Genomic DNA, 13,796 nt, shown 5'->3' with positions numbered 1-13,796 from the left:
ATTAGACCGCTAACGGGTCTTTAATTAAGCCTAAGCTTAGACCGGTTAGTCTTAAAGAAATATACGGTTAAGACGCATGATTAAGCGAAAGACCGGATAGAATGTGATTTAGACCCGACAAGTTTGAATACTTGTATAATATGGGTATACTAAATACATTCTGGATTTTGAGATAAAAATGATAACGTTTGACCCGTTTCGGTCAATTTACGCAAACTAGTTACGTAAACCGAACCGAACGCAAAAAGGGCGTTACGGGTAACCAAAAGAGTCATATGCAAGTTCCCTGAGATAATATGCTTTAAATATGATATAATATCAGCAAGTTATGTCCTATTATGCCCCGAATGTATTTAAACTCAATTTACGCCTCATAAGGGCATTTTGGTCATTTAAAAGATTATGAAAGAGTCAATTTGGTAATCTGAGTTACAGGTCTGATTTATACAGTAAATATACTTAATTTGCCATATTATAACAGTAGGGTATGACCCGTAGACAAAACTTATCATTTAAAATCAAACTATGCACCGTAGGGGTATTTTAGTAATTTCACAAGGGCTAAAAATGTCAAAACTGGAAATCTGAGTTCAAAATCTTATACTTACTGTTATTATATGAAAATATGCTAAATACATCAGTAGGTATGAGTCTTATATGTTTAATATGAGTATAACGCTTACTATGCGCTAGAAACGCTTAAAAATGCGATTTAGAGCCGTTTCCGGGTTTTCAAAAGAAAGCTGAGATTTTTATATTTCCAGAATGCTCAAAATAGTTTATTTAACAAATAAAATCAGTAGAAAAAGGTTTGGGGTCAAAAGGATGTATAAAACTCATTTTATGGCTTAAACGGTCAAAACCGGCATTAACCGAATCGACTTAGTGACCTATGATGCGTTCAGCCAAAAATTAAATAAAAATCATCAAAAATCCCAAAATATTATATAACATCAGTGGGTAAAAAGTTTCATATCAAAAAGTGGCCTCAATTAGGTTATACGCTAAATGCGCCGTTTATTAAACATAAAGATATAGTTTTACGCTATCGGCCATAACTCAAAATCTGGACCACCAACTGATCTGAAATTTTCGGTGCAAGTTTATAAATTAATAATAAAGATTTCTACTCTTTCACTTTTCCAAAAATCACGTTTTATATCAAAAAGGGCAAAATAGTCAACTTTTAAGCATAATCGGAAACATGCATATACATCGGTTAAGCATAGACTCAAGATGCAAAAATTCCAGAAAGTTAAACTAAAATAAAAATGGTCAAAAATACACTCTAATACAGATCTCAAACATGCATGCACGGATCCGAATCGATAGTCTACGAAAAAGTCGTTTTATAAGACTTTCGGTTCCGATCCGAGTTTATACTAAAGATTGTCGAGTTGATTATGATAAAACACATTCTTATATTCATTATAAGTTATTTTTGATGATCAAACTGATTGCATGTCATCTACATTACTATTTATGCTATATTTCGCAAAAACGATTTCTGTTGACTTTTTAAGAACATCTTTGACTCGACAAATAGCATGCTTAGAGTGGGAATCAGAGAATACCCTTTTGAGGGTTTGTTTCCCACATAAATACCAACTTATAAGTGGTTTCAATTTGAGAAATGACAGAGCCAATTTCGTTTAATCGAAAAGTCAAACTTTATGAACAACGGTTTGACTCTTAACTAATAATCTATGCTAGAACGGATTTGAGGATGATATGAATGCTTACAAAGGTCCTAATGAAGCCTAGAAAACACTTGGAGGCTGCCTTGTCGATCAGATTGCTCCTGGAAAGCCTTGAGAGTTCTTGCAAGTTGTGGGTGTTCTTGTTACTATCACAAGTGCCTCAAAAAAATGGAGAAATGAGCTGATTTATAAAGGAAATCAGATGTTGTAAGGAGTCTACAGGTGCCTATACTTGCATGTCCATCCATTGGTGCATTTAGGAGGTGATCCCAGCTGTTTCCCACAAAAAAAAAATGGACTAAACAGCCCCTGATTCGCAAAAAGCTGCACCTGGGCTGCCAAACTTGGATTAAAAATGGCAGCTTTGGTCCCTGTCTTTGCACGCGAGGTTTCGGCTATTTATTTTGACTCGTAAACCCTCAAATCTAGTTTTTAAGTACCTTGGGACATTTACCAACATGGTAATGTCCTCGGATAACTTTGCGCTCACCCGAAAAGCCATGAAATTCGACGTTGACGCTTTTAACCCCTCAAGTACGGTTTTGGCCATAACTTTCTCATACGATAACGAAACTTCATGAAATTTTTACCACATATTCTAGTGAGTATATTTTAGCATCACAAAGCTTCGGGTCTGCCAAAAGTTCACTCAGAGGTATAAATTCAACATGTTGACACTTTTAACCCCTATAGTTTGTAATTCCTCACTTTTGTGCAATTTCCGCTTCGTATGATCCATGATTCATCCGTTTAAGGTTATAAACATTATGTAGGGTTATTATAGAGTCTATTTATCCATTGTTGACACTTTGGACCCTTACCTTCCATAGTTTCCACCGTTTGTCAACTTTAGTCCCTCTAAAGTTTGTTTTTGCATATGCAAAGTCTATGACACGTGTCAATACATCATTGGACGTAAATTTTCGAGGTGTTACAATGATTGTATGTTTTGTTCGTCACACATTGATCGACAACTTTAATACAAGTTCTGCATGACAAATCCAACCTAAGAGAAACTAGATCAATGGTACGTTTCTCTCTTAATATATCTCATAGCAACATCATGACTGAATAATAATTAATGCTCTTAAATATTAGTGCTACTAATTTTTCCTTGACCAATTTACTTTTCCTCAAGTAAATGCCAGTAGATACGCGTATGGTTTTATGAAATTGAGAAAAGAATTCATGCAAACGTTAGCATCATATTTAAAAGTATATTTAAAAGGTAAATACGTGTAGCTAGTGGAAGAACATATATATTAGAATTAGAAAAATTATAATTTAGTGAGGTTTAATTGTTTGGATTGAACAGTGCACTTTCACAACATTTGTAATCAATGGTTATTATTTGTGATTTTTTTTTCTTTCCAAAATACAATACAAAGATCGAATATAAAAGTGAAGATTTTATTTGAAAGCATTCCATTTATTTAATCATCGAAGTTTAAAACGAAGCTCTTTTAACCTATTAACTATGATTTAATTAGTTTTATAAAACTAGAATTTGGATTTCATAAATTCAGGATGTCGATGACTATTTAGATTAGATTTAGATATGTAAATGTATTCATAATTTTTATGAGATATTTTATGTTAGATAAAGTTCATATATAAAACTTCATATTCACTAGATGAATATTTTGATTACCTTAATTACAAAGTTAGGCATTCCATAAGATTCAATTTTGATTGTTATTATTATTTTCAACAAATTAAATAGATTAAATTAAATGACCCCAGTATCAAAATTGGTTTAATCTATTTGTTTTGTTTGTACTTCAACAAGGGTATAAATCTTATGAAACATCAATTTTATTGCCTGAACTCGCTTTGTTTTCATGATGAGATATTTGGGTTTTGTTATTATATTTGGTTGTCCATCCCGTTCCTTGTTTCGTTACAACCATAGAAAAGAAGTGTAACAAAATGATCATGATGAGAGTTAAGCTTCTCCGTTGACAACATCAAAAGGTATGTAATTTATAGCGTTTTAAATTTGGATGTTATTTATAATCTCCACTCTTGAAAAGTTCTCGCACATGCATAAATATGTTGATGCCTACATTATCTTTAATGAATTGTTAGTTTGAAGTATTGACATATGCCTATTAAAAGACTAGATTGCATGCTTAATAGTTTAGTATTAAACTAATTGGAGTTGAACCTAAAGATCGTTGAGTTGTCGTGCAAAGTTATGGCTAATCCTTTTCAATAATTACGGTAAAGATGATGCAAGTGTTGTTTATGTTTTGAAATAGAGTAACATAGATTTGTACGTAAGATATTTTTGTGATTGGTTATACAATAATAGATTATTACATAAGTTATATGTGTTTGCTTATAAATAATGAAAAAGTCTCTTGTTTCATAAACGCCTAAAAGCTTATCATTATTTTTTTATATGATGACATGCTATAACATGATTGTATTATATGATTATATGGTGTGCCTTGTATTTTGTATACTATCATCTATTTATGTATATGGTATTTGAGAAAACAAGTAAACCAAAGTTATGGTTTATTATCATTATCATGAAAGAGTATAAATATGTTTAGATACGACCCTTGAAGTGTCATACTTCCTCTCTGAATCCCATTATCAGTTTATAGATGGTCATAAAATTATAGACCGAATAATCTTACATGGTTCGGTCATGTAAATATATATCTCACTTTACATTCAAGATTGTTTATAATGAAAAAAAAGAGATAAAAGATTTTATTTGTCACACTTGAGATATGTTCCTGGAGTAGCAATATCTCTAAGAAAATATGAATAATTTGAAACGATTTCATACCCGTGTGACTGAGTAAAGAATGAAATTCCATGAAAATTTTCATATTCTATCTCATTCCCTAAAGTGAATGTGATTACATATTGATCAGTGTAAAGATAGTAATCATGGAGATAATTGGGAAGCTTGTTTGGTTTTACTATGATCCATGAAAGGGATATGTATTGACCATTGTGATCGTTGATATAATTGAGAAAATTGTAATGATGGTCATATCATATTAAAGTGAGACCGACCATCAGAATTGCAATGATGATTATGTTAATAATGAGACTGACCACCATAAGTGGCAAATAAAGATAGTGATTATATGAGAATAATATGTCGAAAGGATGGATATATGTCTTATGTCTTGTGCATAAGTGTAAGTAATACATTACGATCATAAACTAGAAGTTTATGGATCATGATATTTGATTGGCATGACCGATTAGACCACACCGAGTCAACGATGATGTGAATTGTATTGAAGAACTAGAAGATTCTTCAAGTTGGTAATTAGCATGCAATATTTTCTCTCAAGGGAAATTCATTATTTACCAACCTAACTAGGGTGATAATCTTTAAATATTCTGGAAGTGATTAAAGGATATGCATATCCCAACGTGATAACATTTAGTGTTTTAAATCGATGCATCGTCTAAATGGTTATGAAATCCACAACCTGAAGTTTGTGTGATTGTGGCTTAGCTAATGTGCTAGCAAGCATATTAATCCAGATTGGTATATTTGTTTTGGTATTAACGATGAATTCAATTCCCAAGTTATTAATGATTATTGGAAGAAAATATTGAACTACATATAGCTTATGTTTATACAAGAATTGCTTTGTGGAGATGATCACTAAACGTCTACTATTGATTACAAAGCCAATGATCCTGAGAGGAGCAAAAGTTCAGTTGGGTACATGTAATTTTATATATAGTACCATTAATTCACATTAAGCCAATAAGTTATAGTTCTCCCCATATATTTGGTTTTTGGTTAGTAACCAAATATGTCTCATCAAAGATTTTGGTTGTGCGACATATATTGAAACTCATCCACCACACCGCACAAAGATGGGACTTCTAGAAAGTTTGAGAATATGTTGGGTATAAATAATCGTCTATGATTGAATACTTAAAGCCATTAGTGAGAAATTTGTTTATGGCTCATTGGTTTTTCACTTTAGTGAATGAATGTTCCCAGCATTAGGGGGAGATAACAAGCAGTTGGAAAGTGAAAAGTGAAACGAATTATCATGTCATCTTGATCCTCAGACTATAAACTATAAACTAGAAGTTTAAAGTATAATTCATTTACCAATATTAAAGAATAAATTACCGGGCGAGTTCACTAACCTAAATAGAGTGACTAATTAAGTCACATAATCAACTGCTTATGCTCCATTTATGTTTGTGTCCGACAACCACATATTTTCTAATGAGTTTGACTAGTCGATTCCAGTTATACAATTCCTTGAAAGTTGGAGCAACTAATTAAGATGGTCAAGTCGAGGTGATATTAAAAAGGTCTCCTGAAGAGACAGTAGACGTGATGGTTCAAGAAGAACCTCAGGTACCTGGAAATAAAGAGATCTCGATAAGTTGTATCATGTCTAAGATATGTACGGAATCGATATAAAAATCGACGTCGTTATACTTTTGTATATAATGTAGTGCTTAAAATGATTGAACGATGAGGATCAAGATTGAGATCTGCCTATGAATGTAAACATAGAAATGATTGGCCAAAAATGAAAAGATGCAAATAAGGCAGAGTTGAATTCTCTATTGAAATGGAAAGTTTTTGTATCACTAGTCCATGCAACTGAAGTTGTAAGATGTGTTGGATACAAATGGGTCTTTTATGCAAGTTATGAATTGAATATAACATGAAGTTATTTTAAGAAAAAATGGTGGCACAAGATTTTTGCAAATAATTGATTAATGAGGAGACTCATTCTCTAGTGGTGGATACAATGACTTTCCAATATCTTATTAGTCTGGTAAGATAAAGAGAGAATTGATATGCGTCTTATGAATGTTATGTATCACTTGATACTGAAAGTTTACATGAAAGTCTTGAAGGATTAAATTATATAAGTCATGTAAAGTAAGTTCTCGAGAACAATGTGATCATTGTATACATATTCGGATTTGAATAGATTATGATTTTTTACATGTTGGATATAATTGGAACTCCTGATGAGTTTCTAAAGTAATTGAGTGTCTTAAAAAGTTAATTGAAACATCTTAACGATTTAATACATGTGCACCAAGAAACATACATAGAAAACGTGTACCCGATGATTGTGATATCTCAATAAATAGTGTACACGCATGGTACAATATGGATTTTGGAGATAAAAGCAAGTGTTTATGACATTTGTGCATATGATACAGATCTATATGTGTTATATGGGTAAGTTTATGTAACACAACTCATGAAGAGTGAATGCACATGCATATTTGTATAAGATGGGAAGAATTCCCTCATGGATTGATAATGCTAGAAGCATTGATATAAAAACCTTAAGGACATACTATATGAAGTTGACAAAATATGTAAGGACTAAAATAGTCGGGTCGAGTTTTGTACAACTCGAGATACTCACATAAAGAGGGATACAAGTTTGATTAAATTAGCCATGTTTTATCAATATCCTGCTTTTAAAAGCTCACTATAATCGCGGTTTACAGTGATGATGTGTAGGCATCATCGAGAGAAACTGTCGAGCTTTTAGATGGAGAATTTTTGAATGACCTTGGCACAGTCTAATTATTACTCGAACTGCAGTTCGAGTATATATGTAATTATATTTTATCAATCCCTCAAGTACATCTAGAAGATGATGTTGGGATATTTTAATATGGACATAGTTGAACCTTAAAGGATGTTAAAAGTTCTTAAGTCACTTGTTATAAGAAAGCTTATTATCATCTCCTACCAAAGTAGAGATTCTCATTCTAGAAATACCATCGTAAAATGCATATGTGCATTAATATGTTTTGCTAGCTATGTATGGTTATAATATCTTTCACTTGAGCTAATTGTCATGATATAGCCTTTGTCAAACGAAGAGATATTGAAATGAGTTCAAAGAAATATTTCAGGTATAAACGATATTTGATTATATTTTACTAACACATCAAAACAAGCTTGGTTAGTCTTATAGATGCAGGAATGTAACAAAACACAGTCATGGACATATGATATTTTTGGAGACACCTAAAGTCTCGTTAGAAGATTGTACAACATTGCTCAACATAAATGATTGCACATTAAAGGATGGAGCGACAAATAATTGGCTACAAAAACTTTGATCAACTTTCAAGGAGGATGGACGCACGTCACTTAAATGATACATGTTAAAATGAGGGGGAGACTTATTCAAGTTGCACTCTTTTTCCCTCACTAAGTTTTGTCCCATTTGGGTTTTCTTAGTAAAGTTTTTAATGAGGCAACATACATGATCCAGAAGTATCATGAGAAGAAAATACGCGCTGCACTCTTTTTCCCTTAGCTGAGGTTTTGTCCCATTGGGTTTTCCTAGCAAGGTTTTTAACGAGGCAGCATCTCAAAGCGTATTAAGTTGATAACCAAGGGGGGGTGTTATAAATATATTATTATATTATTATGGTTATCAACTCCTAAAATAGACCGACTTCTTCTCCAAGTTTTCTTCCCTATATATATACTACATTGTATCTCTTGTATTAGACATATCTATCAATGAAATTTCAGTCTTTTCTCCCTACATCTCTTTCTCTTATTGTTTGTTATTAGGCTAATAGGTCGTTGTTTCACAACAATTATTAAGTTTTAGTTTTGGTATTTCTTTTTCATAAAACATAATAAATAAAGTGTACATTTAACTTTTAAACAATGTATGCTGTAAATTATGATAAGATGTTTTCTTAAGGTAAAAACCAAAGCGTTATTTACTTATTTATGAAGAATTGACCCCCTCTCACAAAACAAACTACTATTCAGTTTATTTGTATTAATTTGACTTATACCTTATGCAGCATTATTGGTGCCGCATCTCTTAATTTTCATTTTCTTTTCTTAGACTTTAATAACCTTTTAATTTCTTCCCTTCTACACCACTCGTAATGGTTAATGCCCTATAAAGGGCATTTTTCACAACATCAACATTATAAAGCCTTTTTAAAAAGTTGTAATGGTTAATGCCCCCCTTAACGCCATTTCATTCATTACTTTCCTTTTTTTCTCTTCTCATTGGGCATTATTCTAGAAATGCCCCAACCTTTTCATGCCCATATAATGCCCCATGGTAATGATATGAGGGCATTATCAAATCTTTTCATGCCCCTAAATTCCCATTACCAATGGTCTTAAGGCAATGTGTAGTCATAAAGCCCCTTTGGGGGCGTTATGCGACAAGTGACGAAATGCGTAAGAGAGAGGCTTTATATCACAAGAGGGTGTAGTGGTAAGGGGGTTATATAACCCTTCAATTATACATACATATGTATATATATATATATGTGTGTGTGTGAGTGAGTGGGAGAAACATTGTGCAGAGGATTAACGTCGCGAGGATGATAACGAGAACTCCATTTTTATCCCCCATAGTACCCTCTGTAATGGTGTTAGGCGGCACTATGAGGCGCCATAGCCCATTTCACCGTGATATACCGCTCCATTACACATGCTCTAATAAGTTTTACTTTTCTTTCCTTCAAATATTAATATTAGTATATATGAATAAATTCTTATCCTTTAGTTTGAATTTTAATAAACATTTTACTATTTAAGTTTATTTAAGTATTATTTTTATTATTATTACTTGAGTTAAACTTTTTATAATTTTTTTTTCTGTTTTACGTGTATTTTTTATCGTTTCGATTTACTAATTATTTTTATGAGAATGTTTTACGTTTCGGTATAAATTTTGCGATTTAATACGTTGCAACGCTCGTGTGTGGTTCAACGTTTTTATGTTTATTTTTTTCGATTTAATGGCCCCATCACAACGCGCATGTCCTAAGTCGAGTTCGTTATTATTTTACATATTTTATATTTTGGTCTATTTTTTTGTGAATTTACATGTCGCAACATGTATGTGTAGTTTAACATTTTTTACATCTAGTTTTGTTAAGTTTAACGGTTCTTTCTAAATAAACCAAACCTCAATATAGGTCATGAGTTATGACTATCGGTACGTAGGGTCCACCATTCCTTAGAAGATTGTCCGGATCCGGGTTTTAACAAGCTAAGCCAAACAAATCATTTTTTATGAACCAAAATTGGACCCGGTTTTTCTTTTTAGGAAAAACCGGGTCTGGTAGTAGGTTTACATATGGGAACCCAGTGGAACCGGATCGGGTATGATCGGTTCCTAGTAACTCGGAACCGGGTACAACGATATTTTTTTTTTTTTGAAATTTTACCGTTGGGAATCGGTTCCTAATGGTAATGTAGTCGTTTGGAATCGCTTTTTGACAATTTTAACCCTCTAACTTAGTATAAATTGGCCTAAATTGTTTACTTTTAACCACACACTTCTCTAACTCTCAAAAACACAAAGCTGCTTAAGTTTTTTACATCTCCAAGACTCCAACGATGGCAAGCAATGAAAATGTTGTTTTGGTTCTTGAAACCAAGAGAAACCCGGGGGTTTGGATGCACTTCGACCACCGCCTCATGTCCGACAGCATCGAGATGGCTCGGTGCAAATATTGTGAGAACTTCATAAAAGTCGTGGCAAACTCGACTATAAAAAAATACGAACAAACATTGTCCGATTAAAAAGCAAAGAATGCAGGGGAGTCGTCCGGAATCGCCAGCCAAAAATAGTGGTAATGTTTAACTTACACTTTGGTCGATGTGACTTACGTCCATGGGCTGCAACCAAGATAAGTTTATTATTGTTTTCTACCTCACTAATAAGGCATTATAAGTACAAGGCTAACTATAAACATACAAGATTAGAGTTTACTACTTGTTCACCAAGAAATTAATATGGGCTATAATTAAAACAAAATGGGCCAACCCATTTGATATTCTAATCGTATGCTCCATTGTTCTCTGTAATCGGGCCAAAATCAATCAAGCCCCACATTAGACCCAACAATCTCCCACTTGGAGGCTTGATAATCTTCAAACGACCATCTACTCCGAACTTGTACTTCTTGTATTTTTCCTCATCTTTCAAGTTACAACAACTTTCTCATCATTTAACCTAAATGCCCGTTGAAGGTCCCTCGAGCTCCAACATATCAGTTATGGCTAAATCTGCCCTTGGCCCATCCCCTGTCCCTATCGGCTCCCACTAACACAAACTGTAGGATCCGGAAACACTCTAAGAACAAACAACACACTTTATATGCAGGGGCGTACCCACCTATATCTCAAGGTGGGCGGACGCACCCCTTGAAAAAATAAAATTTAGTACTAAATTCCTGGTAAAATCCTGACCGCACCCCTTGAAAATATTCGTCCGCACCCCTTGAAAATTTTCGACCCCCCCCCCAAGGAAAAAAATCTTAGGAATTTGTAAAAAATTTACGTATGATTTTTTTTGAAATACAACCTAATTAACTTTTCACTTAACTAATTAACTTTCACTTAACCCAATTAACTTTCACTTAATCTTTAACCCAATAAACACATCATAACTCAAGCCCAACCCAATATAATAATCTGATTTGAACTGAAATATAATAACCTAACCCACCGCAATTTCGGCCACCAAACTTACGAAACAACATCTCATCACTATTTTCGGGTATGGTTCGATTATTTTTTTTTTGTTTTCTTGTTTTGTTTGGATTTTTAGGAGAAATAAAATTGTTAAAAAAGTTTGAAATTCTAGTTGTTTTGTTATTTTTTGAAACTTTAGTTAGTTGATTTTGTTGTTTTAGTTAAAGTTTAGTGTGTTTAAATGGTTAGTTAGAAGGAATCAACAATTATAACCAGAGCTTGATTTTAAAGTTGAAAATATTGAAGTTTGGTGATGATTGTTTAAGTGTTTAGTGTTGAAAATTAGTTGTATATGTTATATAGAGAAAAACTTGCTTAGAAAAGTAGCTCTAGATGTTTTTGGATAGATTTCAAAAAAATGAAAAACCCGTGGATCGACATTTTAAATATGTTTGAAACGACGTTTGACATGTTTTTGATAATTATATAAATTTTAGTTTGATATTCTTTTGTATTACATGACCGGCCTGATACGACCCGATATGAACCGAATTGTTTTTATATACATAGGGAACTAAAATCTTTAAAAATATTTCGCACCCCCATGAAAAAATTACTGGGTCTGCCACTATTCCCTTTGGCTGTTATAATACTAGTTCCCTTTACCCAGTACCTACAGTGTGGTAACTCTGGCTAAAGCTTTGTTACCACTCGTTAGGAATTCGGTTATCGATCAACACACAAACATGTATAAACTGTAAGAGAAATAAAACAACGATTAAAACACGAGATTTAGGTGGTTGTGGTTCGGTCAGTGTGACGTTCTTTCAGGGGCTTCAACCATGATACTTTTATTATTGTTTTCTGCCTCACACGTGAGGAACTGCAAGTACAAGGCCAAATATAAATAGTTACCAGATCAGGGTTAACAAGAAAACTAATATGGGATGTAACAAATTAAACAAAATCCTTACCAACGACAACTATCAACTTTTAGCATGTATTTCGAAGGAGAAGGGGAGCTATGGTAAAAAGTAAAAAAAGTGAAAAAAGTGTTTGTGTTCGGACTATATAGACAAAGAATGGAAAAGATAGGGTATTTGGTTTTATGTTAACTCTAACGTAACAGTTAGTTATGTGTTTTTTTAATTGGATCAATTGTAAGTTTGAGCTTACATTGTTTTTAGGCTTTCGTAGTTGTGTAAGATTTAAAGGGTTTTGTGTAAATCTAACAAAAGTGATTCACCAAGAAAATGAGATAAAAGTTGCAAACGCCTTAATAGCTCTCACTAATGAACAAGGGTTCATTACAATTTTGAGATTTAATCATAACCATTTGATAGCAATAGCCATACTTTCTTCTTTTATCTATTATCATCCATGATTGGAAGTTACATTCTTCATCACAACTCATTTGATTGTTATCAATCTTTTTTTGAACGATCAACTAAATCACCGGATAAGCACATTGGGAGGCCCTCAATCAAGCAAATGCATCCCTTCCTCCATAACGGTCAGAGTTAGATGCATGCCTGAGCCACCAGTTCCGGGGAAACCCGGCCGCCCGAAGTCCACTACGGTAAAACCCGGTTTCGCTCGGTTCCGAATTGATGACCTCCAGAGAGACCTAGTTCTAAGCTTTATTGCCACCACCAATCTCCTTCAAAGTGATGTTAGTGGGAGTTGAACTTGGAACCTCAAAGAGAGAAAACAAGTGACTAACCACTAGACCAACTCACTCATGACCATGGAGCCATAGCGTGATCAAATTTATTGATTTTTTTAACGACAAATTTATTATATTTATATATTTCTTTCTTAAATAGCAGATTATAGTCCCGTGTATCAGACGATTTGAATAACGAAAACTAATAAAGAAAGACATAACGTCTATTTGGTTCGTTGAATAACATTTTTTATTACGATAAATGGTTCAAATCTATTAGGAAAAGAAGACTCCCCACCACCAAATTGAGTGAAAATATACTAAAAATAAAATCAATAAAAAATTAAAAATAAAATCAATAAAAAATTTTGTATTTTTTCTTTCTTCTTTTTTTTTTTTTTAGAATTCAGAAAACAGAAGAATTCTTTTATAAAATTCAAATTAAGGGTCTATTTCATATTGAGTTCATATTGATTAGAATAGGTACTGTCAATTATTCATTTCATATTCACTTTGATATTAACAAATTAATGAGCCGATTTTTTGATCTGATTATTCCGATATATATATATATTTTGATTATTTATAATTCAACTTTCATTTACAACATTCCTTTGTTTTTAATATTACATTGTTGTTCCGCATGATAAATTCAAATATATACTTTAAAAAGTTAGATACCTTGTATTTTTCTTTTGGAAATGTAAGTTAACCTATAGCCTCTATCTTTCTAAAATTATAGTTATGTTCTCAAACTTTTACACATTCGTTTCTCGAATAATCTCTAACAAGTGCGTAAACGTTGAGGAACATAGCTGTAATTTTAGAAAGATAAGAACAATATATGAAATTTCATCAAAACACAGAGACTATCCGAGTATTTTTTTTTTTCTTAAACATTGTACATTGATATAATTTCTCTAAACCTGAAAAGACTGAACAGCGTCTTTTACATTAAAAAAACATTTCTTATTGA

Source organism: Helianthus annuus, chromosome 16 (assembly GCF_002127325.2).
Source record: "Helianthus annuus cultivar XRQ/B chromosome 16, HanXRQr2.0-SUNRISE, whole genome shotgun sequence".
In the NCBI taxonomy this organism is placed as follows: Eukaryota; Viridiplantae; Streptophyta; class Magnoliopsida; order Asterales; family Asteraceae; genus Helianthus; species Helianthus annuus.
This window is presented reverse-complemented; position numbering follows the sequence as displayed.